Source organism: Cyanistes caeruleus, chromosome 10, assembly GCF_971803275.1.
Source record: "Cyanistes caeruleus chromosome 10, bCyaCae1.hap1.1, whole genome shotgun sequence".
Taxonomy (NCBI): Eukaryota; Metazoa; Chordata; class Aves; order Passeriformes; family Paridae; genus Cyanistes; species Cyanistes caeruleus.
The window spans coordinates 1,995,818-2,012,680 of NC_141710.1; the positions used below are offsets into that span (position 1 = coordinate 1,995,818).

At 43.2% G+C, this 16,863-nt stretch overlaps 1 long non-coding RNA gene across 4 annotated transcripts; it reads right to left on the minus strand.

Moving 5' to 3' along the window:
* Positions 1 to 7,347: 7,347 nt before the first annotated feature.
* Positions 7,348 to 16,048, minus strand: LOC111933782 (uncharacterized). 4 transcript variants are annotated; one of them, XR_015274420.1, is made up of 5 exons: positions 15,889 to 16,048; positions 14,344 to 14,493; positions 9,878 to 10,075; positions 9,423 to 9,523; positions 7,348 to 7,480 (listed from the first exon to the last, which is right to left on the minus strand). It is a non-coding gene; the product is annotated as an uncharacterized LOC111933782 (long non-coding RNA). The 4 variants fall into 4 exon arrangements; XR_015274418.1 differs by lacking the exon at positions 7,348 to 7,480 and adding an exon at positions 9,097 to 9,317; XR_015274419.1 differs by lacking the exons at positions 7,348 to 7,480; positions 9,423 to 9,523 and adding an exon at positions 9,097 to 9,417 and having other exon boundaries at positions 9,873 to 10,075.
* Between the last annotated feature and the right edge of the window lie 815 nt (positions 16,049 to 16,863).

Here is a 16,863-nt window from a genome sequence, read left to right on the forward strand (position 1 = left end):
AATAGCAGGTGAGAAAGAAGAAACAAATACATGCTATGGAAAAAGAAATTGAAAAAGGGGAAAGGAGGATTGGCACACAGCAAGAGCACAAAGCAGATTGAAACAGGTCTCTTCAACACCTTTCTGTGGGTTCCAGTTTAGAAACAAATATGTTGATTTAGTGAGCTTTGGAGGAGCTTTTGTTTGTTCATTTTTACCTTTCAGAAATCAACAGCTTTCAACCTTGCAGTCTGAGCTAAATTCAAAGGCTTCAGAACACAAGCAATAAAAAGTGACACAGAGCAAAGAAAGGAATATTGTGTTGTAAGGCTGAATACACCGTGCAGACAGACATAATTACTCAGGTTTCCATATACCACCAATCTCAGCTATATTAAAAAAGACAAAATGAGTGAATGTCACTGAAAAATCCCTGTAGGTGCACTTCTGTGCCAAACAGAGCCAGAAAGCAAGGGGTCAGATGCTTTTGTTTGGAAGTGATGTTGTAAGCAGGGTTTAAGGCTGGCCACACCTGCCTCCTCCTCTGCTGTACGAGGCAAATGACTCTTGAATCCACACTGTAAATCAGCTCCCAGCAAAACCACAATTCAGGCAATAGCCCTCTGGGTTTCCATTACAAAATGGACTATTAGGATTAATGTTTTCGGAGATCATTTTGTTTAAATGCAATTTTGCTCCGGCATGAGCTCATGTTGTTCCATTGGTGGGAATGATTACTGTTCTGAATGTCCTTGGAATCAAGATCTCCATATATTAAACCCAGTTTTGGGTCAGACTCTAGGGAACTTTTTCCTTCTTAGCAAGTCACAACATGGCTGGGCACAGAGACTCTGCTTCATCTGGATGCTAAATAGAGAATCTACTCAAATTCAGGTACACAAGCAAAAAAGCTATGAGCAGCTCTAGCCTGAGTCTCCAGGGAAATCACTTTTCATTTTGGGTATGTTGATGGATCATAGGGCAACAGCCATGGCACACACAATGAACTATTAGTGAGTTTGTCCCATAAGTTATCTGCACTTGAGATAGAGAGAAAAAAGTTTCATTTGCCTTAAAGGCAGAAATGTTCCACCAGAGGGGAATGATTGACTGACCTTGGAGCACTAAGGCTGATCATTTGGTGCTAGTGCAAATGAAAAATTCAGCATTACCAATGATTTTTGACTGCCCTAGAAAAACCAAATATTAATATGGTTTAATGCAGCACAATTGAAAATCCAGAATGCAATAAAACTTTCATATCATGCTAGCACGGGGATTTCTCTGTGCTATTCATTCAAAGAGCGGGGTATTGTCCCTCTCTGTTTCAGGCTGCTCTTTCTGGAACGGAAACAAGATGGAATTACACTGAGTACCTGTCACCACCCTTCCAATCTATGGGCTCACAGGTGTTTTCAGTCTTACAGAAATGATAAAACTTCTGTTTGCATCTCCCCACAAGCTCTGAACACAGAGTCCTTGCGTAATTTCCCTAAGAAATATTTGGATACATGCTTTATAGCAGTCTGTGATGAACTTTGGCAGCAGAAAACTCTGCTCCAGAGGAAAAGCTGAGGCAGAAAAGGACATTCTCTCCTGAGACAGGTGATGGTGACCTTTAGAGGCTCTGAGCTGATAAACAGCCCAAGACTGTGACACAGAGACCCTCAAAAGTCAGAGGCCAAATACAAGATTTCACATTTTTCATAACCTGGAATTGGGACACCACTTGTAGAGAAAAAAATAATAATAGTCTACCTTGGAATAGTGTAAAATATGAACTAGCCACAGGGGATTCACATTTTCTAATTAAATGCCGATTAAAATCAATTAAGAAGCCATAGCAGTCCTGCACTAATGAGGGAAATCGTATTATTACCTCTGCATTAAGTACTGCATCATCCACTAATTCCATTTAATCACAGTGAATTTTTTTTTGTAATACAAGGGCCTTGACTAATATTGCAGCAGATTTGAAAAAAAAATAAAAATGATGCAGTTGCAGTGTTTCCCAGCCAAAGTAACACATTTTCCTGTTCACTGCATGCTATGGTGACTCCAAATGCAATCTTTTGACAATTATAAGAGGCATCATCTCCATTTTTCAAATTCCTTTATTTTTGCATAGGGTTTTTTAACTCAAAGGATTGCTAGTGGTAAGTTTTACTTGTCTTGTTAAAATGCAGGTAGAATGATAAAGTGTTGTGATACAAGATTTATAAAATCTTGCTACGGTGTCTGAAGGCTCCAGTAATGGACAAGAAAAAGCACAAAGTGAAGGCAATATGTAATCTGGAAAAAGAACAGAAATAGGAATATTTATCAAAGTGTTAGGGGAGGGGACAAAAGGACCCCAACACCTGCAGGTCCATACGATGTCCTAACTTTACAAACAGAAGAATCACGAATGGGCAAGGAAAGACACCTGGACCTTTCCATTTGGTTTAAAGAAAAGAGCAAATAATCCTGTGGTCTGGGTAGCACAGACCCAACTTGGAACAAGAGCAGGAAAGACATTCCAGCAGGAGCTCTCCAGGACACATTAAGCCTTGACTAGGTTCCAATAGCTAACAACCCTCCTCAGGAGCGAGGAAAAGGCTGCACAAGGTAAAGAGCATCTCTCTTTTTCAGTATTAACTTTGATAACAGGCTCTGTAGTTCCTTTTCTTTGTAACTTGGTGTCATTATTCCAGAGTATGTGCAGGTAGCAAGCGATCAAGCTGATTGTCTAGAGACCTACAGACAGCACAGCATCACTCTGCTGCTCCAGGGAAATGCAAATTTGTTACTCAAGGGGGCCCTGCCCAATTCCTGCAGTGTGCCATCCCACTGGATAGGGGCTGGGAAGGTTTTGAATGTCTGGAGAAGCCTCGTCTGGAGCTGCATCATTTGTTGTAGGAATTGAACAGACCTTGCCCATTTGTAGAGAATCAGAATAGTTTGAATGGGAAGAGGGGCTTTGCCAATGGGAAGAGTGAAGTGAGGACCTGAAACTCAGAGCTCAGGCTTCCAGTGGCCTTTGCTGGTTGGATTCTGGGCTCTGTTTTGTTCTGAATTGCAACATCCCACTCTCACTAGCCACTAAACATAAATGTGCCTTAAAATGCTTTATAATGACTGTAATGTTATGTATGTAGGAATGGTGCTGGCAATTTATTCATGGGTTACCAATAATGATGATTTCTAATGTGATTTCTGTGCTTCCCCGAGCTTTTTTGTGCAGTCTCTCTGTCAGACATCTTTACTCTGGCATTACACAGGGAACTGGAACAGAAGAAAATCTACAACTGTGTTTGTAAACATTATTACAGCTAGAGGGGAAAGGGAACAAATGTCTTGGAGCCTGGCACTGCTCAGCATGCTGACCCTTGGCAAAGAACAGGTAGGATCAGTGTGCTGCCACGGTGCTCAGGGACTCTGGGACCTGCCACGCTCCATCCAAGCCAGCTGGTCCTGCAGCCCATCTCTCAAGGGTGCCCAGCACGAGCCATCCATGCAGAGACACACAAAACTGCACAGGGAGGTTGGAGAAATGTTTATATTGATCATTAGTTTAGAACACAAAGTCATGAGTGCAGAGCTCCTGAGAGGTGAAGTAATACTACACTTTATCCCAAATTTAAATGGAACACAGTGACACAGAGAGCAACAGATCCAATGATTTGTGGTGACTCAGGGAGAGCTGAACATGGGATAAACCCACTGTACTGGAGATGATTATTGTACAGCTGGATGTATTACTTTCAGAACACTCAGCCCCTACTGAACATTGCTGAAGTCTCTGCTGCTGGGGCCCCTCTGGCAGCCAGACTGTTGTGGATCCCAAGTAAAGCTCCAGCAGCCCATGAGGGCCACAGTCCTACATACCATGGAAACCAAAGCATGGTCACTATAGTAATTCATGGGGTTTAGGGAATGAGAAAAAAAATCAAAAAAATCAGAGAATAAAAAAGGAAGCCACTGATAAGCAAAGTAATGAGCTGCAAAATGAGTTTAAAATGAAGCAGTGTTTATCTAAATCTCATCCTTGGGAAACTTTCAGCCTCTTCACAAGTCTTGACCAGAATCACCAAGCTTACAGCCTGGGCAATTCAAATACTTTCTGTCCAGTAAGAGGAGACTAACCCACGTGAGTTCTCCTCATTTTGGGCTGAGCCTTGATACCTGATGAAGACAGAAATCTGAGGAGGGGTTCATAGCACAGCACACAACTGACAGAAACAACACTTTGAATGGTGTACGTGTCAAAAAAAATTTCCATGTTGGCTTTTTATTAAAAATCTTGCTAAGCCTTTCTAGGACTGACAGAGAGAAGGAAATGTCTTGCAGCAGTCAAGGCTCACAGGGCAATTGTTGCAGTTTAGAGCTCATCATTTTTCCCTCCTTTCATTATTCCTCAGCCCGCTGTGGCTGACATTATGCATAACCAGCTCACAATCACTTCCTTATTGCATTTGATTTCCCATGTTTCACCCTGTGGATTTTATCTTGCTAATGAAACCCAGGGTATTTGTCCTCAGGTATTCACATGGTCCCCATTGCCAGAGAGCCTGAAGACCTGAACATCTTAATGGAGCCTTACAAATTCCACTGGCTGCTTCTGAACCACCCGAGATGAAAATAGACTTTAAGTCATTCAGGCTGGGTCACTGGTGTTGTGTATCAATTATGCAGATTCTCTCAAACGGGTTCTGAAAGCATCTGTCACACATGAAAGAAAAGCTCTGTGAGCCTTTCCAAACAGAAATGTCTTTTGTTCTCTGACGACTTCGTACATAAAGGTGTGAAACGAGACGGTTCAAAGAGGCTTTCCTGTGACATGGAGCAAGGGGAGCCTGTTGCAGGGATTGGGGAAGATAGCTTTTCATGGATCCTAAGGACTGCATGGGTGAGGTGGGGGCTGCCTACCCCCAGCCCAGGACTCACCCTGGGGCAGTTCCCACTAAGGGAAGAGCATAAAGGGAATTCTGTTCCCTCTCTGAGCACACAGGAACTTCCCGAGAGGAAATGTGCACAAGCACAAGGCTATGAAGGTTTCAAAGACTGCATAATGAGAGTGATATGCTGATAATCAGCTTAATTCCCATTTCAAACACCAAAGTCCTTTTGTGAATCTGGCCCTATAGGCTTAATCCTGCATATAGCTTAATTAGCTTAATTGTTGGCCATGTCTGGTGAAGGGAGGGTGGGCAGGACAGTGTGCTCTGGGGAAACTGTCCACACCCAGCAGGTCAAAGAAAAGCTTCTGGTGGATGGGGCTTGGAGAGCTTTAAATGGAAACGGCTTTGTTTCAGGAACAAGAAGCCTGGGAAGAGGCTGCAGAAGTTTGTGTTCAGATAGGCAGAAGTAACTGGGACTGAATGAAGAGGAACCTCTTAAAGCTTTTCAGGACCAGAACGGTCCCATGCCCAGGGCACTGAGGATCGTTTTTCCTTTCTTGCCTCCAGACAAATGTCTAATTTCACTGTTCATGACCAGGGAAGTAAGTGTGTGAGGATCCTGTGACTCGTTTCTGCTCACCCCAAAGGAGCCAAGCTCAGACTTGGCTGCATTTCCTCCACGTGCCCCTTTTCTTCACGCTTTCCCTGGGACAGAGTCCGTGTGCTCATAGCTTGGGACACCTTACAGGACCAAGATCCCAGCACTCTGCAAACTGCTTCCCAACAGGCAGGGAGAACTGAGGCTGTGCCTGAGGTTCCCCTGTGGAGGGGAATCTCACAGGCATGGAAAGGGCTATGGGAGCAGAGCTGCTCCTGCTGCCTCTGCAGGGACACAGCTGCCACGTGTCCCCCTGCCATCACAGCTGGCCTTTGGGCACCCTGGGGTTCAGGTGTCTGAAGTTATATTTCCCCTATAAATCACTAATAATCTGGCAAAAGAAACACTTGGGCATCATCCTTTCTTTAAGAGCAGTAAAATAGAAGTTGGTCCTGGCTGGGCAACTTCTGGGAAAGTATTTCCTGTTGCATACAGGGAACATGCAATTTTATTTTATATAGCAAAAGGCAGGTGTGTGATTGAATGAACTTCTACCTAAGTATCTATATAAACCTTTTTAGGCGATTGAGACTACCAGAACTGAAGTGGATTTTGGAATTTTTTTTTCTTTACCCTGGCAGACAGGGTTAAATGAGGAGAAAGTTGGGTCAAGCTGTCTCAGTTTGTAGAAACCTCATTAAAAAGTAAAATAAGCTATCCTTCTGCAGTGAAGAAACCATTAAATATAAGTTCCATAAATATTTACTCATGCGAAAGAAAACCTTAATCCACAGAGTTTGAGGAGCAGTCTTGTTTTACTTGTCCTACTATAAAAAGAATCCAAGCCTGCCCAACCTGATCAAGCTGCCTTTCTAATATTGTAAACATGCCTATGGAATTGGTTTTTACATTTTCCCACGATGTCCCAGAGGACAGCATGGTATTACATTACACACCAGAGCCACAAGCATTTAAACAGACAGAAGGTTCATCCTGGCTATCAGCTAGTTCCTCAGTCAGTCAGGCCAGGATGTTAAACTGGACTTAAAGAACCTTTAAAGAACGTGGAGTCATCCACAATCCCAGCTCTTTGTTGTACAACAGAAGCTATGAGCCTCGTGGGCACGTTTAAACAGGCAGAAAAGGAGAAGCAATATCCCTGAGCTCCTCTCCTGTCCCCAGGCAGTGCTGTCAGTGTGGTTTGTGATCCATGTGTGTCCCTGCAGTTTGCTCTTCCTCCTGCCTAGCACAGCTCACACTGGAGGCAGATCTCCACGAGCTCAACAAGGCTGCTCAGCACAGGGACTGAAAAGTGAATCTCCTGCCTTGAAGCTGAACTCCTAAATGTGGACACACAGCTTGAGAGAGTCAGCATTCCTGCTGAGAGAGACTGGGGCCTTCCAAGCACCTCCAGCTGGAAAGTCTGAAGCAAAGCCTGGCTCCTGGCAGAAGCAGGCTGCCCAAGGGGTGACACTCACACAGGTGCTGATGGACAGTGCAGGATGGGCAGAGCTGAGCTGTGGCTCTGAGCTCAGCAGCACTGCCCCTGTAAAGCTCTCACTCCTCTCTGGCTCTGTTAAGCTGAACAAAGTAGCTGTCAAACACTTCACCTCTCCCCAGTTGCTTGACTTGCCTGTTATTTTGGCTCCTCACACCATAGCCTTTGTTTAAATTACCAAGTATCAGCATGCCTTTGTCCCCCCCACCCGTGTTTTACAATCTGTTCTGCTGCTTCAGACAGGTGGTGTGTCTTGGTAGACCGTGCATCTCATCTTCTTCTCTGTCCTGACACTCTCTGACCCCCTCTACACACTTCTCATGCTTCTGCTCAAACAGGCATCTGTTTTCTCCTCCCTCCTCCTTATGGGAAGGGTTCATCCAAGCACTTACCAGACTCTGCTCTCCAACAGTCATTCAGGAACTCAAGAAATAAGAATTTTTTAGGGGGATTTTGTTTGTTCATACAAAAGCCTCCTTTCCTCTTGAACACACTTGTCCAAACTTACTTTGCACTCAGTTTTTCCTGTAAAAATAAACATATGTAAAATTTTTTTTTTCATTTAAGGCATAACTATATTATTCTATTAATTAAAAAAAAAATCTTCATGTACTTTTCCATTACAAAATTGTGGTCCTGATTTGCAATAAACACTCCTTGCTGAAAGCTTATTTGATGCTTTAGCATGGGAGCCTATTATCATTCAGTGTTTGCTAATACAGTTAGTGGCTAGAGTTTATATTTCTCACTGAAGTAGTGTTTAATTTTCTCCCAGTGTTACCTACCATTAGCAGATTTAGCTTATCAGAAAATGCAGCAATAAGCATACACAGCTCCCAGCCTCTAGCTGGAGCAAGTCAATATTCTTCAGTTGGGATAAAAAAGAAAAGTGAAGGCAGCTTTTTGAAAGGCCCCCAATCTTACTTTTTTTTTTCCCTGCATATTTTTTTTTTAAAAAAAGAAACATTAATGAAAATGTATTTGGCACAAATAATTTCTAGGCAGCAGAAACATCACTGAGCCTACCTCCTTTCACTCACATAAAGCCACTGGCCATGCCCCCAGGTTGCAGCTGATGTTTTGCTGCACCCTTCTGTTGCTGGTTGCATGGAACATTAATGGGGTTGGGGTTCCTGCCTTGAGAATTTTCATGGGATTGCAGAGCAGCAATTAGTGCACATGAACACGAGGCAAGCACTCTTTGCTCTTTTGCCCTGTCCCTCCTACAAGAAGGGTTTTCAGTTTGCTGCCTATAACCATCCAGGAGCTGAGGAAAAATATACTTTATTTCAATTAACATAGACAAAGTTCATTTAGACCCTCTCAGTATTCAGAAGAAAACTTAAAGTGAAGCTGGAGAAGCTCTGAGTCTTCAGAATGAAGTTTGGAGGAGAGCACACACAAATGTGCATGGGAAGTGTGTGTGACTCTATTGATATTAACTTGCAGCTTATGGGGACTATAAAATCTCCAATTTTCTGGATCTCTTGTGCAAGGTGACCACATCATTTGGCTTTTCTTTAAATCCTGTGGGACACTGAAGATATTTAAATGACATCTTTTCCAGACATTTTGTGAGGTAATTTTTATTTGGTTTATCCTTCTTAGAACCTACCAGTATTACAGAATAAGTATATACAAAACCATATTCTCATTTATTTTTTCAAGTATTTTATACAGGCAAACACATGCACATTATGGATATCCACAAAGTCTCCATACAAGGTGCATGTGTGATTTTATGTGCATATGTCTGCATGTGAACTATATGCAAAACATGTATTTGGGCTCCTGCAGGCAGGAACTGACATGGATGTATTAAACTGGGCTGCAGTCTAGTTTTATTTCATAAAAATTGTATTGGAATAAGCTGGAGTATTTCATAAAGAGACACAACAAAGGCCATCGTATTTCCCCCAAGAGGAAGGCATGGGTATTCAGAAGGCCCTACAAGCTGCTAGAATTACAGCAGAATAACAGATATTTAACCTGCTGTTTCTGATGTTTCTGCAGCAGGGAGAGACAGGAGGACCCTGGGACACAAGATCCCAAGCCTTTGATCAATCCCTGCTCGTGTTCCTGAGTCCCAACCAGTGACTTTGTGGGAGTTTATTTTTTTAAGCGACTTCAGTTATGCAGACTTCAACTAATATTATTTTTTATTTTTTTTTATTTTGCTACAGAGAAATACAGATGCAGCATGAAAACTCATAGTGAGATTCTCTGTGAGGAATCCAGAGAGAACTCCAGTCCTTTTTAAAGAGGATTATCCATGTCCTCATTCCCCTCTGCAGGGACAAGAACAGAAGTCACTGCCATCAGGCTGTCTCCATTGCTCTGCCAAATCCAACAGGCAAGTTCCCTGCTGACACAACTCCATTAAAACCACTGGACTTTCACCTTTGGAGATTATAGCCCAGAAACCTTTTTTTTCAGAGATTTCCTAGAAGCAGGAGCACAGACTGACCTTGAAAAGAAATTGAAGGCTCTGTCATCGATTGCCAATATTTGAAATTCAACAACTGTAAGCTCAGGGAGGAGCAACACCTGGAAAGAATTCCACAAATCCTGTGGATAAAAAGCATGTCTAAACAAAACAAGCACGTGTTTCTATGCTTAGCCCCAGCAATGTCATGTACAATGTGTGTACAAGCACATACCTGCTTTCTGTCTAAGGTGGTGAGAGCCACCTTACACCTATTGTAGCCAGTGCTGTGGGTGCTCCACTGAGCAAAGCCCAGTAAGCACACTCTCTAAACACTTGGAAAACAACAAAGAGGAAGAGTCACAACATATTATGAAACTTCATTTCCAAAGTTTAGATTCCTTCACTTGAAATAGCTCACATGAGAAATTAACATGGATTAAGTGTTCTTGGGATCTCTGGATACTCAGCCCGAAGAGAAGAAGTCAAAACCAGACCTTTTTCCATCCAAGCTTCCTCCTCCTGCTGCAGTTTCCAATGAAGTCACCACTCTGTAGCTCAGCACAGTTTTCACCAGGTTCAGTGAAGCTCTCACAGTTGCACCAGGGATTTATTTAGAACCTTTTGTTGACTTTAACACGGGAACATGTGGAACCAGATCCGTATAAGAAGAAAGGGCTATTTAAATTAAACATCTGAGGAAAAACAGAGGAGACAGGAGGGCTGAGTGCTCTGCACACATCTTGAGTTGCTAACAGCGAGGTTTGCAGTTATGGTGGGTAGTTTGCACTGGGGTTAGCTGGAATCTGTCCCTGGGAATTTTCCCGAGTGCTGTCAACAGGACCCCTGGGCTGGATCTTATTTTAGCTATCCAGCTTAACCATCCCCTGCCTAACCCAGAACTGATGCTTCCCTCTCCTGACTCCAGAACTCTCCTTCCCTCGTGGTTCCCCTCCCAGATCAAGGGGCAGAGAACCATGCCCACGTCTGTCACTGACCAGGAGACAATCCCCTGTCCAGGGGAAGGTTAAACCCCAGGGCAGCTCTGTGCAGTGCCCAGGAGCCCACTGTGTGCCCCCAGCCAGCCTGGCTGGCACCTCCCATCTGCCAGGCCCTGCTGATGTCCGGCTGTTCATGGTGTGATGTTTGCTATCAATGCAAGGCATCGAGGATTTGCCATCATTTAATAAATGGATGCACTGCCCTGGCAAGACAAGCAGCAGAAATACTTCCTACCAAGGAAATGTGGGATGTTCCTGAGACACAGCAGGCCACACTGAATGCTCTCAGTCCTCTCCAGTCACTGCTTCCCTATTCACACTTGGATTTGAGATGCAAGAAAGTCTCCTGACATAACTCCAGAGAGTTCCTTCACATGAACACATCAGACTGCTGAAAGATGAGATTTGGGTCTGGCTGATCATTTAAAACCTCAACAGACTGCTTAGTTACCAATGAATTAGAAACCAAACTTACACCTGTTTAAAAAAAAAAATAAGAAGCTTTGGGAAAATATGAACTAATATATTTCATCTCTGTCTACACAATGATGTGTATTTTACAGTTTTAGAAAGTGTGAAGAGATAGAAGATTAACTTGTAAGGCAAAAATGTGAAATACTCTTTGCAACTACTTTTTAAAGCAATTTTGACACCCCCAAAATGAGAAACATTTGCTTTCATAGTATTTTTTTCCTTTTCTGTAGTACAGAGAAAGCGAAAGAGAGTGAATAACAAAATAAAAATTCATCCTTTTTTTTTTTTTCCAGGAGTTTGGATCACTTGGAGGACAGAGCAAGAGAAAAGATGGGCTGCTCACTCTCAGAAGGATGAGGGTTTGCAGCAGCCTGTGAGAGCCTCTGTGTGCAGTGGGTCTGAAACTCTGAGTGCTGCAGGAGCATCAGGGCTGCATCCCTGCCTGAATCCTGCTCCTCAGCACTGCCAGCACAGCTTTATGATTTCCATGACCTAGTCAGGCACTGGCTGGGCTGAACCTGTGTCTGGTCCTTCCAGTCTGAGCTGGAAATGCATTTTCTGCAGGCCAGCTCAGACATGTTTATTAAAACTGCAAGGGCTGATTTTTAACACCTTTAGAAAAGGCCTGCAAACTGCTTTCTGTGTCTCTCTCTGGCTTCTACACAATCAGCTGTCTCATCTAATTCTGTAGATCCCACTGACCACCCATGAAAACCCTGTCAACATGTGCTGCCTCAGTTTCACCTTTGGAAACTTGAGAAAGAATTCTATAGTGTTTCTCTAATGCAAGAAATCCTGCAAGCACGACTGTTCTCTTGTTGCAAACTTGACTTTCACAGAACAGTGCCTTAATCAATAATCAAGAGAACAGCTTTGAATGCATACAAATGATGCAGGTCCACTTCACCACAGCTATATGCTGGAATTTATTTTTGAGCAGCCAAACATTTTCCAGCAGATTGTATGTTAATGACAGTGCTGCTGGCAAAACAAACTCCCTTCACCCCGAGCTGCTTCCAGATGCTAAACAAAGCCTTCAAAAACCCAGCCTGTCCTCTAAAGGTAACCAGCTCTAAACCTGTAGGAATGATTTAACATACAGTGCTGTACATTCATTATCACTGCTATATAAGATATTACCTCTGAATATACAATGAAAGTTTTTGATTAAAGCATAAACAGAATGAGAGATTAACAACTTCTATGAGGTTCTGCAGCTGGGTTTATTCAGCAGTTGCAGAGACTGTACAGAAATTCACTTTGTCCAAGATAACAATCTCAGAATGTACTCTATATTTTTTTTTTCCATATTATTTATTTTTTTTCACACCTATGCACCTGCCCCAATACATAGAACAAAAATTCTGGGAAAGTCCTGCTGTCAGAAAAATATGGTAGGCTCAAAAGAGTGATGTTTAATCCTTGCCCTTTTGCCATATAAATATTATACCCCTAATTTCTTAGATGAGGCCAGAGAAAGAGGACAAGTCAGTTTACACCTCTGAAAACATCTTAATTTTTAAATAATTTAAAAATAAATATCATAATAAGCCACTGTGCTCCCTTCCAAAGATAGACATGTATTGGTAGACATAAATTTATAAGATAAAGCTTTGGAAAAGAAACAAGCACAGTCCTGGTGAATTTGGTATCTGAGGTGTTAATAACTCAGCTCTCTATACCTGGGACGAGTCTCTAATTTTAAAGAAAATTTAAAAAAAGGTAAAATAGAAAAAAACCAAACCTGTGTTCAGAGCAGCACAGAAAAACATTTCTATGACAGCAAAACAAATCAAACACTGATCAATGTCCCTGTGGTCACCTGTTAACCAAGACTCGTGTCGTGCTTCCAATGCACTTTGTATTGGAGGCAAATTATCCCCTTCCCTGATCTCTATGGAAATTGGACACATCTGAAGTCACTTCTGGAAGCACAACCCTCTTATTTTGCTTTCACACATCCTTTGTGGTGGAGCCTAAATTACAGATGAGGGCTGGAAAACAGTGCTTGCAGCTAGATCTGAGTGAGGATGGCAGAAAGCCATCCCAAAGCCAGATCCCAAGGACTTCAAACAGGATTCAAACAGAGTGGGTTCTGTCACGTTTTGGTGCCATTAGTGTCTTTTTCAAGTAGTTTCTGTCCTTCCCTCTCCATTCACATAGAGCCTGGAAGGCAGAGAGCAGGGCGTGGACTATTTTGACTTTCTTGACTACAGAGGAATAAAATGAAAGAATTCTCTTTTAAATACAAGGACCTGAATTTAAAGTTCTTCAGCAGGGTGTTTCATTCACAAGAACTGCTAACAATGGAGTAAAACCCTGTGTTTGCTCATCCCACTGCCAGATGGGATTTCTCAGGGCAGCAGAGCTGCCAAGGCAGTATCCTTGCAGGGGCAGCCACTCTCCATAAATGAAACTTTGGGAAATGGGCACCACCACACAGCAGGGAACTTCTCAGGGGTGCTCCTGCCTGGGCACAATCCCACAGCACCTGGAATGGCACAGAGTAGCTGGCCCAAGCCCAGGGCTGGTGCTGACACCTCCAAAATGACAGCAGAGACATCTCTGTGCAGCACAGCTGTGTCTGCAGCTCTACAAACACCTGCAGCAGCAGAGGAGGTCCCACCCTGCTTAATTCTGTAACTACCAAGAGAACAGCCAGAACATCTTGGGACATTTCTCAGTAAAAGGTGACAGGAGGCTGGGCTACAAAAGGAATCAGGTAGATGGTAGGAAAACAACCAAACCCAAACCAAGCCATCCCCTACACTAAACATGCTCAGTCCCTCTGATTTCCCACTGCTGTCATCGGAGTCAAAGCCACCCTCGAGCAGTCCAACATGACCAGCAACACTTTTAACTGCAGGCTGAGCCTCTGCTGCCTTAGTTCAGGCAAAGGCCTGGAAAGGTGTGTTTTGGGCAGCCTGGAGCTGCAGAACATGAACTGAGAGCATCTTCATGCTCCAGGTAAATACAGGTAAATACAGCTGGGCCCTTCTTGAGGTGTCTCTGCACAGATCTTTGCTCCAGGGTGAATGCAAGACAGGCCATTTCCTGCAGCCCAGGGTAATGGATGAAAATGTAATGGGACTCAAATCAGAGGCAACTGTTTTAAAGGAAACCAAGGCCTTTTTGTAATCCTTGAAGCCTTCGAGCAGCAGTGGTGTCTCTCCCTTACCTTTAGCAGAGGGCTCTGCAGCAGAAGCAGCCCCCACATGCACAGCTGGGCTCCATCCCTCCATGCTTTGACAAGGGTGGGTATGTGTTGTTGTCTAAGGCCTGCACTTGACCCCCTGGGTCAGATAAATACTTGGAAAAGACAAGGAAACTTTGTCCTGTCACCACACCCTATTTCCATGGAAAGCTAAGCTGCCAAGCAAAGCTCTCATGTAAGAACCTTTGCATAAAAAAGAAAGTAAATCAGTATGTTTTCCTTGCAATGTCTTAATACCACATTATTTAGGGTCCTACTTAGTTGGATATCTTACCTTTACAGAAAGAAAATAAACCCCACATTTTCTTTTGAAAACCATCCATATTTTCTTCAGATGTGTCTCACGGTCTGGGGTTTCCCCTTGGCAATATTCTCTCAGAGATCTGATTTGTCAGGACAGCTTTTCATTCCTTTCAGAGGGCCTCTGGAAGATGTTTCAAAAGGAAATTTTAGGGATGCCCAAGGAGTGGAGAGCTGACATTAGTAAAGGTTTGACCTATAAAGGAGAGATTAGAACCCATGCTCACAAATGCAACTGTGCTGGCAACACACAGAGGGAACAGAGTGGGGAGAGCCCATGCCCTGTGTCAGGGTACCTGTGACTACTCTGCTCAAGAGTCTCTCCTGTAGACACATAATTTCTCTCTGCTTTACTGGAAGTATTTAATTTTCTAACTTGGGGAAGCTAATTTCTGCTTTTGTCCACAGCTGGGCCATGTGTCAGAGGCAGATGAAAATCAGCCCAAGCATGAGATCTCTGCAGGAGACAGCTGGAAGCAACCCCACCACCCACCAAGCTTTGATGCTAAAAAACTAACAGAAGAATCATCTCCTCTTCTTCACAGGCACTACAGAAAATTCACAGAAGCCTGTCCACCATTTAATACAACTGCTGCCCTTCCAGCTGCTGATTCCATCTGCTCCTCTCACAGCTCCAGGTGACCACCTGCCACCTTCTGCAGAGAAGTGTATTTTGGGATGACACTGCAGACAGGAGATGCAGGGACAACCTCTGGCATCATCATTTAGCAACAAGCTAGTGCTGGCTTTGGCCTGCTTGCAGAAAGCATGAAATAACTGTGTTCACAGCCACTGTGGCGTTTTAGGGAGGATCTTAACAAGGCAAAGCTAGTGGGAAAGTGTAGTGTCTTTGACAGAAAAAAAATATGAAACAAGTCTTCAAGTGTAAAAGGTTTTTTCCCTGTCTAATCTAGATAAAAGATTGGTAAAAAAATAGGTAAATTTAGGATAAGCCTGAGCCCAGGTTGGCTATGGAGGAAAGGGATGTGCATACATGACCATTTAGGTTGTTTTCTTTCTGAGCTCACACAAAATCTGCTCCCCGTGCAAAGTTTTTATAGGGACAAGTGAAAATCATAACAAGCTCTCTGGAAGCAAAACTCCATGAACTCCAGGGTTATTGCAACTCTTTCCTACTTTTTTGTGATTAGAGCACATCATATCACCTGCCAAACCTTCTGTTGTTCACAGTAGAAGGTCAAAGTGCTTTAATAAGAAAAGATGCAGCAGATGTGCTTTGGATAAAACTGCATTTTTGATCTGGCCACAGGCTTTATGAATGCCATTCTAATTACTTCATAAAATCTAACTAAGTTTTAATCCTACTCTTACTTCTAGAGATGCACTTTCAGCCACACTTTAATTAGAGATTAAAAATACACTTTCAAAAAAGCCCTCTTTGGACAACAAAACACCTTCAGAGCACAGTGCACACTTTGCCACAAAAATCCCCACAATACTGCTCTTATAAATCACTTCTCCTTGAGTCAGACAAGGGCAGATTGCAGAAAAGACTCACCCCTGAATTCCCAGGAACATGTGGCTGGAACCACAGCCTCAAATCTTCCCTTCATCTTGCTCTGGCATTAACCACTGCCATCCCAGCTGAAAAACTCAAGCCAGAGTTTTCAGGTGTGGCAAATTCTCCCAAGTGCCAGACAAATCCCCTCCCTGCCCCAGGCACATTCTATCATGCAGCAATGAAAACAAACCTTCAGAAGGCAAATCCTCTGCCAATCCCACCCACCTAATTCCAACTGCATAATGAACCCAGCCAAGGCAGGCTTTCAGGTCAGTTCCTGATTTCCAGTGAATTACCACTTCCATATTCAGGTTCACATAGTTCTGGGGACTCGTTCACCTCTGGGTGTCATTTCTGATTGATCACCCTGCAGTGTCTGAAATTCTTTCCCATTAGTGACAGCAGCAGCCACCCTGACTCTCCAGAGCTTTGACACATAGAAAATTAAAACTATGGGATAATGGCTGTTTTCTTGCCCCCCAGAGCATGAAAAAAGAGCTTGCTATACTTATGCCTAAAGGAGGATTCAGACATTCCCTTCTTACAGATCCATGTTTGTAGGCATGGGTTTTCAGAAAGACTACTGAAACTCCATTGGCCAAAGCTTATTTTAACCGGAAAGATGCAGCTCCTCACTCACAAAGGTACAGTTTTAACAAACAACAAGGAGAGGAATGGTCTCACTCCCCTGGATCTGCAGCAGGGACACAGGCACTGGGAAACTGTTCCCAAGATAAATGAGTGGAACAGTCAGGTCCAGAAATTTTGGGAAGTTCCTACCAAGGAAACTTGCCTGGATATGACATGCTATTTGAAACCTGCTCCCTCAAGTTCTCCTTTCATTTTCATTAAGTCCAAACACATAGTGGTGCAAATTATAGAATGCGCCAGTAAATAACTGGTATTTATGAATATGAGTAGAATATGAGACATTGAACGAAAAGGGAACAGGGTTTTGCAGGAAACTTTTGT